This window comes from Phyllobates terribilis, unplaced genomic scaffold (assembly GCF_046119375.1).
Source record: "Phyllobates terribilis strain yellow unplaced genomic scaffold, ASM4611937v1 Scaffold_5__5_contigs__length_657084704, whole genome shotgun sequence".
Taxonomy (NCBI): domain Eukaryota; kingdom Metazoa; phylum Chordata; class Amphibia; order Anura; family Dendrobatidae; genus Phyllobates; species Phyllobates terribilis.
The window spans coordinates 652,526,971-652,541,099 of NW_027362765.1; the positions used below are offsets into that span (position 1 = coordinate 652,526,971).

At 44.3% G+C, this 14,129-nt stretch overlaps 6 non-coding genes and 1 pseudogene across 6 annotated transcripts; all 7 read right to left on the bottom strand.

Moving 5' to 3' along the window:
* Positions 1-296: 296 nt before the first annotated feature.
* On the bottom strand, positions 297-481 carry LOC141150700 (U2 spliceosomal RNA). Its single transcript, XR_012246831.1, has one exon. It is a non-coding gene; the product is annotated as a U2 spliceosomal RNA (small nuclear RNA).
* Positions 482-1,275: 794 nt separating this feature from the next.
* On the bottom strand, positions 1,276-1,367 carry LOC141151249 (U2 spliceosomal RNA; annotated as a pseudogene).
* A 1,115-nt stretch (positions 1,368-2,482) lies between these two features.
* Positions 2,483-2,678, bottom strand: LOC141150762 (U2 spliceosomal RNA). Its single transcript, XR_012246882.1, has one exon. It is a non-coding gene; the product is annotated as a U2 spliceosomal RNA (small nuclear RNA).
* Positions 2,679-5,277: 2,599 nt separating this feature from the next.
* LOC141274772 (U2 spliceosomal RNA) lies at positions 5,278-5,468 on the bottom strand. The gene has a single exon (XR_012323038.1). It is a non-coding gene; the product is annotated as a U2 spliceosomal RNA (small nuclear RNA).
* A 1,115-nt stretch (positions 5,469-6,583) lies between these two features.
* Positions 6,584-6,774, bottom strand: LOC141274773 (U2 spliceosomal RNA). The gene has a single exon (XR_012323039.1). It is a non-coding gene; the product is annotated as a U2 spliceosomal RNA (small nuclear RNA).
* Positions 6,775-7,885: 1,111 nt separating this feature from the next.
* On the bottom strand, positions 7,886-8,076 carry LOC141274774 (U2 spliceosomal RNA). Its single transcript, XR_012323040.1, has one exon. It is a non-coding gene; the product is annotated as a U2 spliceosomal RNA (small nuclear RNA).
* A 1,113-nt stretch (positions 8,077-9,189) lies between these two features.
* Positions 9,190-9,379, bottom strand: LOC141150749 (U2 spliceosomal RNA). The gene has a single exon (XR_012246870.1). It is a non-coding gene; the product is annotated as a U2 spliceosomal RNA (small nuclear RNA).
* Positions 9,380-14,129: the final 4,750 nt, after the last annotated feature.

Sequence of the window (14,129 nt, forward strand, 5' to 3'; positions counted from 1 at the left end):
GTTATTTAGGTGAAAGCTCCAAAATGCTTGCCTAATATGTCTGTTTATCCAAAAGGAAGTAAAAAGGGAGAGCTAGAAAGATAGCATTGCATCACATTACATGGCAATGCAATGCACAGTTGCTGAAGTTGAACCAAAATGAGCTTGTAATCTGGCTTCTGCAACTTTGAACATGAAAAATCCAATGATGAGAAGAAAAGCAAAGCCAAAGAGTCCATCCCAAAATCCGACAAACAAGCAAAATGAACAAAAAACATTGAATTCAATTCTTTCTGATTTTAGAAACTGCATTAAAGAAGGGGTGCACCGGTCCTGGAGATACTGCAATACCAGGTCAATGCGTGGAGTGGACAGAGCAAGCTCTTTTTCCATCTCCCTGTTCTAAAAATCCATTTAATATATGGTCCCCAGATAGGGGACGTATCAGATATTAAACTGATAAGAACAGATTTTTTTTTTTTTTTTTTTTCGAAAGCCCGAATTCGTGTACAAAACCCGAGTGCGCTTAAAAAAGTGACAAGTGCCACAAAAAAAGTGCACTAGGATGCTGGTCTTCTTGAAACCCTCTCCAAAAGGAGAAGGGTCCCCCAAACCATTCCCCGTCCCTCCGAGCCAAAAGGCCACAGCGAGGAACAGGGACAAAAAGCCACCTCCAGCCGAAGCCAGAGGCGACCCAATCTTACCCCCAGCACCTGCCCGAGTTCTCACCCGAGCAAGGCACTGGGAGCCAAAGACTGTGCTCCCCTCCCGGAAGAGGGGAGCCAACAACGCTTTCCTCCCGAAAGAGGAGAGCCAGGGGGGTTCAGGGGGGAGCGGAACCTGATGGCCACACACTCCCCCCCTAGACCTGCCAAGAGAGGAACCCATAAGGGAACCGCATCCCGACAAAATCCTAGTAGGACGTGACACACGTGAATAAGTGGACACACAGTGACAAAGAAATTAAATAAATAGTGAAGGTTTCACAGTATAATACTGCCCGGACCTTCGACCGGGAATTGAAAAATTCCCCATCCTAAGGCCAGAAGGCCCGGAATAAGGGTGTGTGCGAAGAAAGAAAATTTGAAGTGCTTGTGCAAATGTGCCATAAACTCAAGTGGGGTTCCCAATCCCAGTGAGTTAAGGCACCCCAGTGTCACCACTCCTGGGGCACTTCACACTTCGGGCTTTCGATCTTTCCCGGCCCAATGGCGTCGATCCTGGGGGGCCATGCTTTCCACCAGATGACTATATTAGCCACCTGGCGTACTAACAAGCGCCTAAACCCCAGTGTGCATAATGTATCAATCTACTAGGGCGGCCAACATCCAAAACCGCCTTTTCGAAAGATACTACACTTGATCTTAGCCAAAAGGCCGAGAAGCGATAACCAGACTTGGTTTCAAACTACGGAGCCACCCAAGGATCCTGAAAAGTCCATTTGTGGAGATGAGCTCCTGGACTCCCGTTAAGAAGACATGTTGTCAACCTCTAGATCCCTTACATGCCTGCACTTTTCGGCTTGCTGCTGCTGCAATCCACGCGTTTTAGATCTGCATAACTCCACCTCTTTAAACACAGCACCTTCACCCCCTGCTGTTCCCACCCGCCTCAACACCGTTGGAAGGGAGGAGAACCAATTAAGGCGGGGGGTGGGGTGGAACGAGCAGCTGTCTACCCTTAGCAGGAGGGCTCCTGATTACATACCTCTCCTGCTGCTGCTGCTGCTGGCTGTCCAGCAGCAGACTGAAGGTGGCTGCTGCTGTGCACAGGTATATAAAGGCTCAGAGCCTATTATGACACGCGCAGCCAGCGTTCCATTGCCACATTCCATCTACTGCAGGCAGGATACCTGGCTGGCTGAATGTCGCTGAGAAGCTCACAGAGACCGCCATAAGCAACAGTTTAACAGAATGCCACAGACTAATCAACCAAACTTTTTGGGTTGGGTTCTCTTTTATAGTCTGCAGGCATTAAATGAAAGAAGTCAGTGTTCCAGCAGAAGGAGACAACGTTTCAGAAAAGGCATTGTAGCAAACCAAAAAAGAAATTTTAAGCGCAGCAGAGTAACCAGCGCACATACCTGTTAGCTCAGGTGAGTTTAAAAGGCTGCTGTTGATAACAAGGGCATTTGCTAAATAGATGGTGTGTGTGCAACAATATACTGAAAGGTCAATTATATTGTGCAGCTTATCTCACCACCTGTAGTTATTTAGGTGAAAGCTCCAAAATGCTTGCCTAATATGTCTGTTTATCCAAAAGGAAGTAAAAAGGGAGAGCTAGAAAGATAGCATTGCATCACATTACATGGCAATGCAATGCACAGTTGCTGAAGTTGAACCAAAATGAGCTTGTAATCTGGCTTCTGCAACTTTGAACATGAAAAATCCAATGAGGAAAAGAAAAGCAAAGCCAAAGAGTCCATCCCAAAATCCGACAAACAAGCAAAATGAACAAAAAACATTGAATTCAATTCTTTCTGATTTTAGAAACTGCATTAAAGAAGGGGTGCACCGGTCCTGGAGATACTGCAATACCAGGTCAATGCGTGGAGTGGACAGAGCAAGCTCTTTTTCCATCTCCCTGTTCTAAAAATCCATTTAATATATGGTCCCCAGATAGGGGACGTATCAGATATTAAACTGATAAGAACAGATTTTTTTTTTTTTTTTTTTTTTTTTTTTTCATAACACTCAGATTACAAGTACCATCTCGATTCCATACTTCTGAAAACGGTGATGGACCAAATCCATCATCGTGTCATTTTAAAACAAAAAAACATTATTTAATGCATATACAAAAAAAACAAAACAACAACCAGTATTTCCTCTCAGACACATAATATATAGAGGAAGGAAACAAAACACATTACTGCATTCCTCCCTTCAACGCATAATATGTTAGATACTCCAACAGTCCTTTCTCTTGCGAGAAAGATTCAAAGTTTGTATTCACATAATCTATCCATGTCCTTCCCACCTTATAGGTTTCAAAAAACCTCTCTTTATTTGCCTTCACACTTGCGATTACCTTTGGAAAAAAAGCTTCAAAACACACACCACTTCCCTTCATTTCCGCAATTCCTTTTTTAACTTTGTCCATTTCTTTATCAGCTTCCTCCTCTTCTGTTTGCCTCTGAACCTCTACCGTCTTCTTTTTTTCTTTCTTTTCCGCCTTTGCACTTTCCATCTTCTCCTTATTACTCTTTCTCTTTGGGCATTCCTTAAACCTATGCCCAATTTCCATACACAGGTTACACTTATTCCTTTCTACTGGACATGATTTAGAAACATGTCCTTCCGCTTTACACTTCCAACACTTTTCTGCAGTACAGTCTTCACGTTTATGACCATATACCTCACAAATTGAACAAAAGGAATCCATCCCATTAAAGAATAAATTCCCACTTACTTTACCAAGCTTAAACCTTTGAGGCGGGTAGGAAAAACTCCTATCCTTGTTCATGTTAAATTCCACAAAAAATTTCCACTTTCCCGTCCATACTCCGAATTCATTCATTACTTTACCTTTTGATACTACAGACTTGGCAAAACCACTCAAAAACGTGACAATGTCCTCTTCTGGAACCAGTGGTGAAAACATCTTCACTGTCACCATCTTTTCACTACTAAATACGTGACGTTGAAACCGAATTCCAACAAACTTCTCATGTCTCAATTCATCAAAAGAATCCATATAGTTCTCCAAAATCTTCCTAGACTCAAAAAACACGTCATAGACACCCTTTTGGGGATAATCCATAACTGCCACGATGTCTTCTTTTTTCACCTTTGCGACACCCAAGATGATCTCCTTCATAATAAACCGAAAGTCCTTAACCTTCTGACAGTCTCTCCGGACAAAAATCCGGAAAGCGGTCTCCACACGTGCATGTTCTGGAACCTCCAACTTCGGCCACAACTCCGCCTCTGTTGCCATGATTCTCCAACAGAATGAGCGTAATCTCCACTCCAACACACAGAAGGAGCGAGTATGATCACTTCCCGTTGTCTGGGGACTAAGCCGACACGCCTATAGCAGCAAGGGGGTGAAGTCCCCACAATTAAGTAAGGACGATCCCCCAAGGCCGACGAGCCAGGTACCCCAGACACCTCCAACCAAAACCAAGGCAGCAATCGCTAAATCACTGCACTTGATCTTAGCCAAAAGGCCGAGAAGCGATAACCAGAATTGGTTTCAAACTACGGAGCCACCCAAGGATCCTGAAAAGTCCATTTGTGGAGATGAGCTCCTGGACTCCCGTTAAGAAGACATGTTGTCAACCTCTAGATCCCTTACATGCCTGCACTTTTCGGCTTGCTGCTGCTGCAATCCACGCGTTTTAGATCTGCATAACTCCACCTCTTTAAACACAGCACCTTCACCCCCTGCTGTTCCCACCCGCCTCAACACCGTTGGAAGGGAGGAGAACCAATTAAGGCGGGGGGTGGGGTGGAACGAGCAGCTGTCTACCCTTAGCAGGAGGGCTCCTGATTACATACCTCTCCTGCTGCTGCTGCTGCTGGCTGTCCAGCAGCAGACTGAAGGTGGCTGCTGCTGTGCACAGGTATATAAAGGCTCAGAGCCTATTATGACACGCGCAGCCAGCGTTCCATTGCCACATTCCATCTACTGCAGGCAGGATACCTGGCTGGCTGAATGTCGCTGAGAAGCTCACAGAGACCGCCATAAGCAACAGTTTAACAGAATGCCACAGACTAATCAACCAAACTTTTTGGGTTGGGTTCTCTTTTATAGTCTGCAGGCATTAAATGAAAGAAGTCAGTGTTCCAGCAGAAGGAGACAACGTTTCAGAAAAGGCATTGTAGCAAACCAAAAAAGAAATTTTAAGCGCAGCAGAGTAACCAGCGCACATACCTGTTAGCTCAGGTGAGTTTAAAAGGCTGCTGTTGATAACAAGGGCATTTGCTAAATAGATGGTGTGTGTGCAACAATATACTGAAAGGTCAATTATATTGTGCAGCTTATCTCACCACCTGTAGTTATTTAGGTGAAAGCTCCAAAATGCTTGCCTAATATGTCTGTTTATCCAAAAGGAAGTAAAAAGGGAGAGCTAGAAAGATAGCATTGCATCACATTACATGGCAATGCAATGCACAGTTGCTGAAGTTGAACCAAAATGAGCTTGTAATCTGGCTTCTGCAACTTTGAACATGAAAAATCCAATGAGGAGAAGAAAAGCAAAGCCAAAGAGTCCATCCCAAAATCCGACAAACAAGCAAAATGAACAAAAAACATTGAATTCAATTCTTTCTGATTTTAGAAACTGCATTAAAGAAGGGGTGCACCGGTCCTGGAGATACTGCAATACCAGGTCAATGCGTGGAGTGGACAGAGCAAGCTCTTTTTCCATCTCCCTGTTCTAAAAATCCATTTAATATATGGTCCCCAGATAGGGGACGTATCAGATATTAAACTGATAAGAACAGATACTACACTTGATCTTAGCCAAAAGGCCGAGAAGCGATAACCAGAATTGGTTTCAAACTACGGAGCCACCCAAGGATCCTGAAAAGTCCATTTGTGGAGATGAGCTCCTGGACTCCCGTTAAGAAGACATGTTGTCAACCTCTAGATCCCTTACATGCCTGCACTTTTCGGCTTGCTGCTGCTGCAATCCACGCGTTTTAGATCTGCATAACTCCACCTCTTTAAACACAGCACCTTCACCCCCTGCTGTTCCCACCCGCCTCAACACCGTTGGAAGGGAGGAGAACCAATTAAGGCGGGGGGTGGGGTGGAACGAGCAGCTGTCTACCCTTAGCAGGAGGGCTCCTGATTACATACCTCTCCTGCTGCTGCTGCTGCTGGCTGTCCAGCAGCAGACTGAAGGTGGCTGCTGCTGTGCACAGGTATATAAAGGCTCAGAGCCTATTATGACACGCGCAGCCAGCGTTCCATTGCCACATTCCATCTACTGCAGGCAGGATACCTGGCTGGCTGAATGTCGCTGAGAAGCTCACAGAGACCGCCATAAGCAACAGTTTAACAGAATGCCACAGACTAATCAACCAAACTTTTTGGGTTGGGTTCTCTTTTATAGTCTGCAGGCATTAAATGAAAGAAGTCAGTGTTCCAGCAGAAGGAGACAACGTTTCAGAAAAGGCATTGTAGCAAACCAAAAAAGAAATTTTAAGCGCAGCAGAGTAACCAGCGCACATACCTGTTAGCTCAGGTGAGTTTAAAAGGCTGCTGTTGATAACAAGGGCATTTGCTAAATAGATGGTGTGTGTGCAACAATATACTGAAAGGTCAATTATATTGTGCAGCTTATCTCACCACCTGTAGTTATTTAGGTGAAAGCTCCAAAATGCTTGCCTAATATGTCTGTTTATCCAAAAGGAAGTAAAAAGGGAGAGCTAGAAAGATAGCATTGCATCACATTACATGGCAATGCAATGCACAGTTGCTGAAGTTGAACCAAAATGAGCTTGTAATCTGGCTTCTGCAACTTTGAACATGAAAAATCCAATGAGGAGAAGAAAAGCAAAGCCAAAGAGTCCATCCCAAAATCCGACAAACAAGCAAAATGAACAAAAAACATTGAATTCAATTCTTTCTGATTTTAGAAACTGCATTAAAGAAGGGGTGCACCGGTCCTGGAGATACTGCAATACCAGGTCAATGCGTGGAGTGGACAGAGCAAGCTCTTTTTCCATCTCCCTGTTCTAAAAATCCATTTAATATATGGTCCCCAGATAGGGGACGTATCAGATATTAAACTGATAAGAACAGATACTACACTTGATCTTAGCCAAAAGGCCGAGAAGCGATAACCAGAATTGGTTTCAAACTACGGAGCCACCCAAGGATCCTGAAAAGTCCATTTGTGGAGATGAGCTCCTGGACTCCCGTTAAGAAGACATGTTGTCAACCTCTAGATCCCTTACATGCCTGCACTTTTCGGCTTGCTGCTGCTGCAATCCACGCGTTTTAGATCTGCATAACTCCACCTCTTTAAACACAGCACCTTCACCCCCTGCTGTTCCCACCCTCCTCAACACCGTTGGAAGGGAGGAGAACCAATTAAGGCGGGGGGTGGGGTGGAACGAGCAGCTGTCTACCCTTAGCAGTTGGGCTCCTGGTTACATACCTCTCCTGCTGCTGCTGCTGGCTGTCCAGCAGCAGACTGAAGGTGGCTGCTGCTGTGCACAGGTATATAAAGGCTCAGAGCCTATTATGACACGCGCAGCCAGCGTTCCATTGCCACATTCCATCTACTGCAGGCAGGATACCTGGCTGGCTGAATGTCGCTGAGAAGCTCACAGAGACCGCCATAAGCAACAGTTTAACAGAATGCCACAGACTAATCAACCAAACTTTTTGGGTTGGGTTCTCTTTTATAGTCTGCAGGCATTAAATGAAAGAAGTCAGTGTTCCAGCAGAAGGAGACAACGTTTCAGAAAAGGCATTGTAGCAAACCAAAAAAGAAATTTTAAGCGCAGCAGAGTAACCAGCGCACATACCTGTTAGCTCAGGTGAGTTTAAAAGGCTGCTGTTGATAACAAGGGCATTTGCTAAATAGATGGTGTGTGTGCAACAATATACTGAAGGTCAATTATATTGTGCAGCTTATCTCACCACCTGTAGTTATTTAGGTGAAAGCTCCAAAATGCTTGCCTAATATGTCTGTTTATCCAAAAGGAAGTAAAAAGGGAGAGCTAGAAAGATAGCATTGCATCACATTACATGGCAATGCAATGCACAGTTGCTGAAGTTGAACCAAAATGAGCTTGTAATCTGGCTTCTGCAACTTTGAACATGAAAAATCCAATGAGGAGAAGAAAAGCAAAGCCAAAGAGTCCATCCCAAAATCCGACAAACAAGCAAAATGAACAAAAAACATTGAATTCAATTCTTTCTGATTTTAGAAACTGCATTAAAGAAGGGGTGCACCGGTCCTGGAGATACTGCAATACCAGGTCAATGCGTGGAGTGGACAGAGCAAGCTCTTTTTCCATCTCCCTGTTCTAAAAATCCATTTAATATATGGTCCCCAGATAGGGGACGTATCAGATATTAAACTGATAAGAACAGATACTACACTTGATCTTAGCCAAAAGGCCGAGAAGCGATAACCAGAATTGGTTTCAAACTACGGAGCCACCCAAGGATCCTGAAAAGTCCATTTGTGGAGATGAGCTCCTGGACTCCCGTTAAGAAGACATGTTGTCAACCTCTAGATCCCTTACATGCCTGCACTTTTCGGCTTGCTGCTGCTGCAATCCACGCGTTTTAGATCTGCATAACTCCACCTCTTTAAACACAGCACCTTCACCCCCTGCTGTTCCCACCCGCCTCAACACCGTTGGAAGGGAGGAGAACCAATTAAGGCGGGGGGTGGGGTGGAACGAGCAGCTGTCTACCCTTAGCAGGAGGGCTCCTGATTACATACCTCTCCTGCTGCTGCTGCTGCTGGCTGTCCAGCAGCAGACTGAAGGTGGCTGCTGCTGTGCACAGGTATATAAAGGCTCAGAGCCTATTATGACACGCGCAGCCAGCGTTCCATTGCCACATTCCATCTACTGCAGGCAGGATACCTGGCTGGCTGAATGTCGCTGAGAAGCTCACAGAGACCGCCATAAGCAACAGTTTAACAGAATGCCACAGACTAATCAACCAAACTTTTTGGGTTGGGTTCTCTTTTATAGTCTGCAGGCATTAAATGAAAGAAGTCAGTGTTCCAGCAGAAGGAGACAACGTTTCAGAAAAGGCATTGTAGCAAACCAAAAAAGAAATTTTAAGCGCAGCAGAGTAACCAGCGCACATACCTGTTAGCTCAGGTGAGTTTAAAAGGCTGCTGTTGATAACAAGGGCATTTGCTAAATAGATGGTGTGTGCAACAATATACTGAAAGGTCAATTATATTGTGCAGCTTATCTCACCACCTGTAGTTATTTAGGTGAAAGCTCCAAAATGCTTGCCTAATATGTCTGTTTATCCAAAAGGAAGTAAAAAGGGAGAGCTAGAAAGATAGCATTGCATCACATTACATGGCAATGCAATGCACAGTTGCTGAAGTTGAACCAAAATGAGCTTGTAATCTGGCTTCTGCAACTTTGAACATGAAAAATCCAATGAGGAGAAGAAAAGCAAAGCCAAAGAGTCCATCCCAAAATCCGACAAACAAGCAAAATGAACAAAAAACATTGAATTCAATTCTTTCTGATTTTAGAAACTGCATTAAAGAAGGGGTGCACCGGTCCTGGAGATACTGCAATACCAGGTCAATGCGTGGAGTGGACAGAGCAAGCTCTTTTTCCATCTCCCTGTTCTAAAAATCCATTTAATATATGGTCCCCAGATAGGGGACGTGTCAGATATTAAACTGATAAGAACAGATCAGGTTTCAACATATTTTATTAAGTGCGTAAAAGATGGTTTACAATCAAAAACAACAACACAAACAGTACATTATTAAAACACAGAATTCCACCCATAAAAACCCCATATACGATTGGCATCCCTTCTCCCAATACATTTGACATCCCTCAAGTAATAAATATACATCTGGCTAAAAGCAATTTTAAGACAATCCTTCACAGAAATAGCATCACGTTTAAAAAGTAAAATATTGCGTGCCTTCCAAAGGGCGTCTTTAAAACAGTTAATCATACACCAACATATACAATACTGTTGAGGGGTCGGACATTTAAAAAGGCCATATAAAACATATTCATGGTTAAAATCTCTTAAACCGCAAGTCCATTTTAAAAGAATCCCAACTTTGTGCCAAAGTTCCTGTGCAAATGGGCAATTCCACATAAGGTGCAAGGTGGTTTCGTCATAAACACATGAGTCTCTGGGGCATTTTGCTCTGGCCACCAGGCCTCTCCTGTGTTGAAACTCTCTGGTGGGGAGGCACTGGTGGACCACCATCCATGCGATATCCTTATGTCCATTTGCTAAGAATTTCCCGAAGACATTCTTCCAAACTTGCTTCGATCTCTCTTCTGAGAAATTTACTATGGGGGTCACATCTTCATTCCTCCTCAGAAAAGATAAAAGCTTCTTGCGGTCTTTAAAAATGTCCATATTAAAATCACCAAGGCTATAAAATCGAACAGTCTTTTCTAAGATTGCTTGGTGTTTGGGGGGGCATAGTAAAACAGGGGAATTCAATGACAACTTAAACCATCTTTTAAAAATCATCCCACAAGTATATTTTAAAAAATAACTTAGCGCACTATTACCATTAAAATGTTTGAAACAAAAGCAGAAATAATTTAAATACAAATAAATATGTAAGTCGGGGACATCCCTTCCGCCGTTCATTTTATTCTTCCTCATTATTTCCCGCCTTAATTTTTCCATTTTGGAGTTCCATAAAAACATAAAGATCATCCTAGTCATTTTTTTAATTAAAACATCAGAGGGGGGGTACACCATAGCTATATACAGTATGAGGGGTAACAACACTGATTTTATAATTAAAATTTTCCCCTCCATTGTTAGGGACCTCAAACCCCAAAATGATATTTTCTTTGACATTTTTTCTATGACATTCTCCCAGCTTTGAGTTCCCACATTCTCCTCGTTAAAAACAACTCCAAGAATTTTTACATTGTCTCGTTTTATAGTGAGCTGCGGGAGTTGGGCGGTGTCCCAGGATCCCAAAGTCAGACATTCAGATTTATTTAAATTAAGTTTAAAACCGGATGCCTGGGAAAAAAAATCAATGCGCAACACCGCCCTCCGGAGGGAAGCAGGGTCCACGCACACAACCGTCACGTCATCCATGTAGCCAAAGACTCTCACATCACTGCCACCTCCGCCAGGAACAGGAACCCCTCTAATCACTTTGTCTTTTCTTATTGCGCTCAGCAGGGGCTCCATGGCGCAGATGAACAGGATGGGCGACAAGGGGCATCCCTGCTTCACTCCGGACTCAAGGGGAACTCCATCTGTTAAAAAGCCATTAAGAGAAATTTGACTAAAACAATTTTTATATAAAATCTTAATACAATTTAAAAGCATATTAGGGATACCCATTCTTTTTAAAACTCTAAAAAGAAATCTATGAGAGACTCTATCGAAAGCTTTTTCAAAATCTAGGGCTAAAAGGGCTACATTTTGACCCCGGTCTCTGGAATACCAAATTACATCCCTTAATACGTTTAAAACCTCTGAAATACTTCTGCCTGGTACACTACAAACCTGCTCAGGCTGGATTAGTTTGGCAATGACATTCCTGAGCCGGTTTGCAACCACCTTAGCAAGTACCTTGTAATCAACGTTTAGGAGAGTTATGGGTCTCCAATTCGCTAGAGCACTGCGATCACCTTTTTTATATATCAAAGACACCACTCCTCTCCTCCACGAAAATGGCAACTGTTCAGAAATAAAAACTTCTTTAAAAAGCATAAAAAGGTCCTCTTTTAAAATGTCCCAAAAAGTAAGATAAAACTCTACAGGTAGTCCATCACACCCAGGTGCTTTGCCCTTAGAGAAACTTTTAAAAACATAAAATAATTCCTCTAAAACAATATCGCGTTCTAAAAACTCCTGGTCTGTAAAATTTAACTTAAAATCGAGATCATTAAGAGCATCAGATAAAAAGGACTCATCTATACACTTTTTACTAAAAAGATGCTTATAAAAGTTAAAAGTAGCATTCAACATTCCCTGCATAGATGTTTCACCCTCAGATTTGTGATCACTTCTCTTTTATCCATGACTTTTTTGAAGAAGAAGCGAGAGCACTTCTCCCCCTCCTCCAAGTGCTGCACTCTAGAGTTAAAAATAATCTCTTTCCCCTTTGTGTCTATGCAGTTCTGGATTTCAGTTTTTAGGCTAGCAATATCATCTCCCACCTCCACCCCTAGCTCTTTGAATTTAAAAAGTGTTTGTAGTTTGGTGTTAAGATCACTAAAACATCTTTTTTTCTCTCTAGCTTTACGTCTCCCTGCTTTTATAAAAAACATTCTGACTTTTTTTTTCAAATTTTCCCACCAGGTTACCATAGGGGCATCAGAAGGTTTTTGTCGCCGCCAGGCTTGATAGGCTTTACCAAAGTCTTGTCGAATCAGAGGGTCCTCCAGCAGGTAAGTACTTAGACGCCAGAGGCCCCTGTTGACCCTCTGTTCATCCCGGTATTCTAGGTGCACCTCCAAGCCCTTATGGTCAGAAAATATATTTGATGTTAAAACACATTTTACAGGGTTAAAATCATCTGATAGGAAAATAAAATCGATCCTGGAGGACACCCCTCTTCCGGACCACGTATAACCAGGGTCCGTCGGCAGGAGTGACCTCCACGCATCGCATAATTTAAAATCAGTTATAAAATCTTTCAATAGATGACATGACTTATCCAATTTGCGTAAAGGGTCACCCCCCGCTCGTTGTTCACTAGCACAAAGACAATTAAAATCACCCCCTACGATCAGGGGAGATGACCCAGTACAGTACAATGGCAATATCCCAAATAAATTAATTCTCTCTTGCTTATCAGGGGGAGCATAAATACTCATTACACGTAGGGTAAAACCATTAAATTTAAAATGCACTAAAACCACTCTGCCTGGTACTATTTCTGTGACAGCATTTACAGTAATATTTCTCCCACGACAGAGGAAGCCCACCCCCGCTGACTTGTTGTCATTGGAGCCAGACCAGATGGAGGGCCCCAGTCTCCAATCTGTCTTGATGTCATTATAATTTAGTGCATGTTGTATCCCGCATTCCTGTAATAAACAAATGTCAAAGTCAGCGGTTTCTAAATACTTGAATAGAGCAGCCCTACGAACTGGGCTCTTTAATGACCTCACATTCAGTGAGACAAGTCTTAATGTCGGCATTCATAGGTCAGGGTGGTGGATCTTCCATGAGGACACCTGACTCAAAGCCCTGTATGTCAAATTGCTCCAGGACATCCGGGCTAGAGGACCCAAACGACTCGATATTCTGTGAGCCGGCGGTTGCCCCCTCGTAGGTCACGGTTCCCAGCCACATTCCAGGAGACGCTGGGGCTTCGACATTCCGTCTCTTTTTCGGGGCAGACTCCACCAGGTCACTGGTACAGTCCTCCTCTTCCTCCACCTCCTCCAGCGGGAGAGACTGATCCATCAGGATAAGATCACCAACACCGATTCCCTGATGTTCGCCACCTAGAAGCAAAGCCCCCTCATCTGGCTGGCTAATCGCCCTGGAAGATCCTGAGGCCATCGCTGCGTGGTCCCCTGTAGCCAACCGCACAGGGGCACCACCCTCCAGCCCAACAGGATCGGTATCGGGAACCATCGACACGGAGGATACCCTCCCAGAAGGAGGACCCCTCCGCTCCGGTCCATGCGAGGTCCGCCCATCGTTAAGGGACTTCGATGCAGGGGCCGCCCCAGAGGGGCCTCCGGCTCCCTGCTCCATCCCAGCCTTCTCGCCCTTCGAACCGCCCTCCGACGCCGGCCCGCCAGTGAAGACCGGCGGGCGCATCGGCTCAGCTGCAGAAGATGCAGCTTCTGCGTAGGTCCTGGTCCTGGTCCTGTTGGGGCATCCTCGGAACATGTGCCCCGCCTCACCACAAAGATTGCATTTCCTCCCAACGGGACAGTCCTTCATTAAATGTCCGTAACAGCTGCAATTATTGCAGCGGTCTACTTTCCTGCCCGTGCAGGACGTTTGGGTATGACCCATTTGTCCACAGTTCCTGCAACATACCGGCATTCCAGGGTAAAATAAGTAGCCTCTGCTCTTACCGATCACAAATGTTGAGGGAGGGTGTAGCTTTCCTCCCACTCCGCTTGGGTCCCTCTTTAGACGGGCCATGTACCTCCTCTTGCCGCACCAGAAGCCTACCGCGTTCTTCACAGTGCCCAGGTATCTCAGATCGTCACAATAACGGATAAGGTAGGTCGAGATGTCTGCAGCTTCCACAAAGGGGTTCGGGAAATGCACCACGATAGGGATCTCGTCATAGGCATACAAGAGACAAAAGGTTAGTCCATCCAATTCATCCAAGTAGTTTTTCTCATTTACCTTTTGTACGAGTTGGTGACAGCATCCCTGGCTCTTGAAGGTGATGGTGTAAGTCCCCTTGTACTCATTGTCCTGGAAGCAGAATATGTCTTCCCGCCGAAACTCCAGAACTCCAAGCAGAATCCTATGGCAGATGTAATACAAATTCTTCTCCG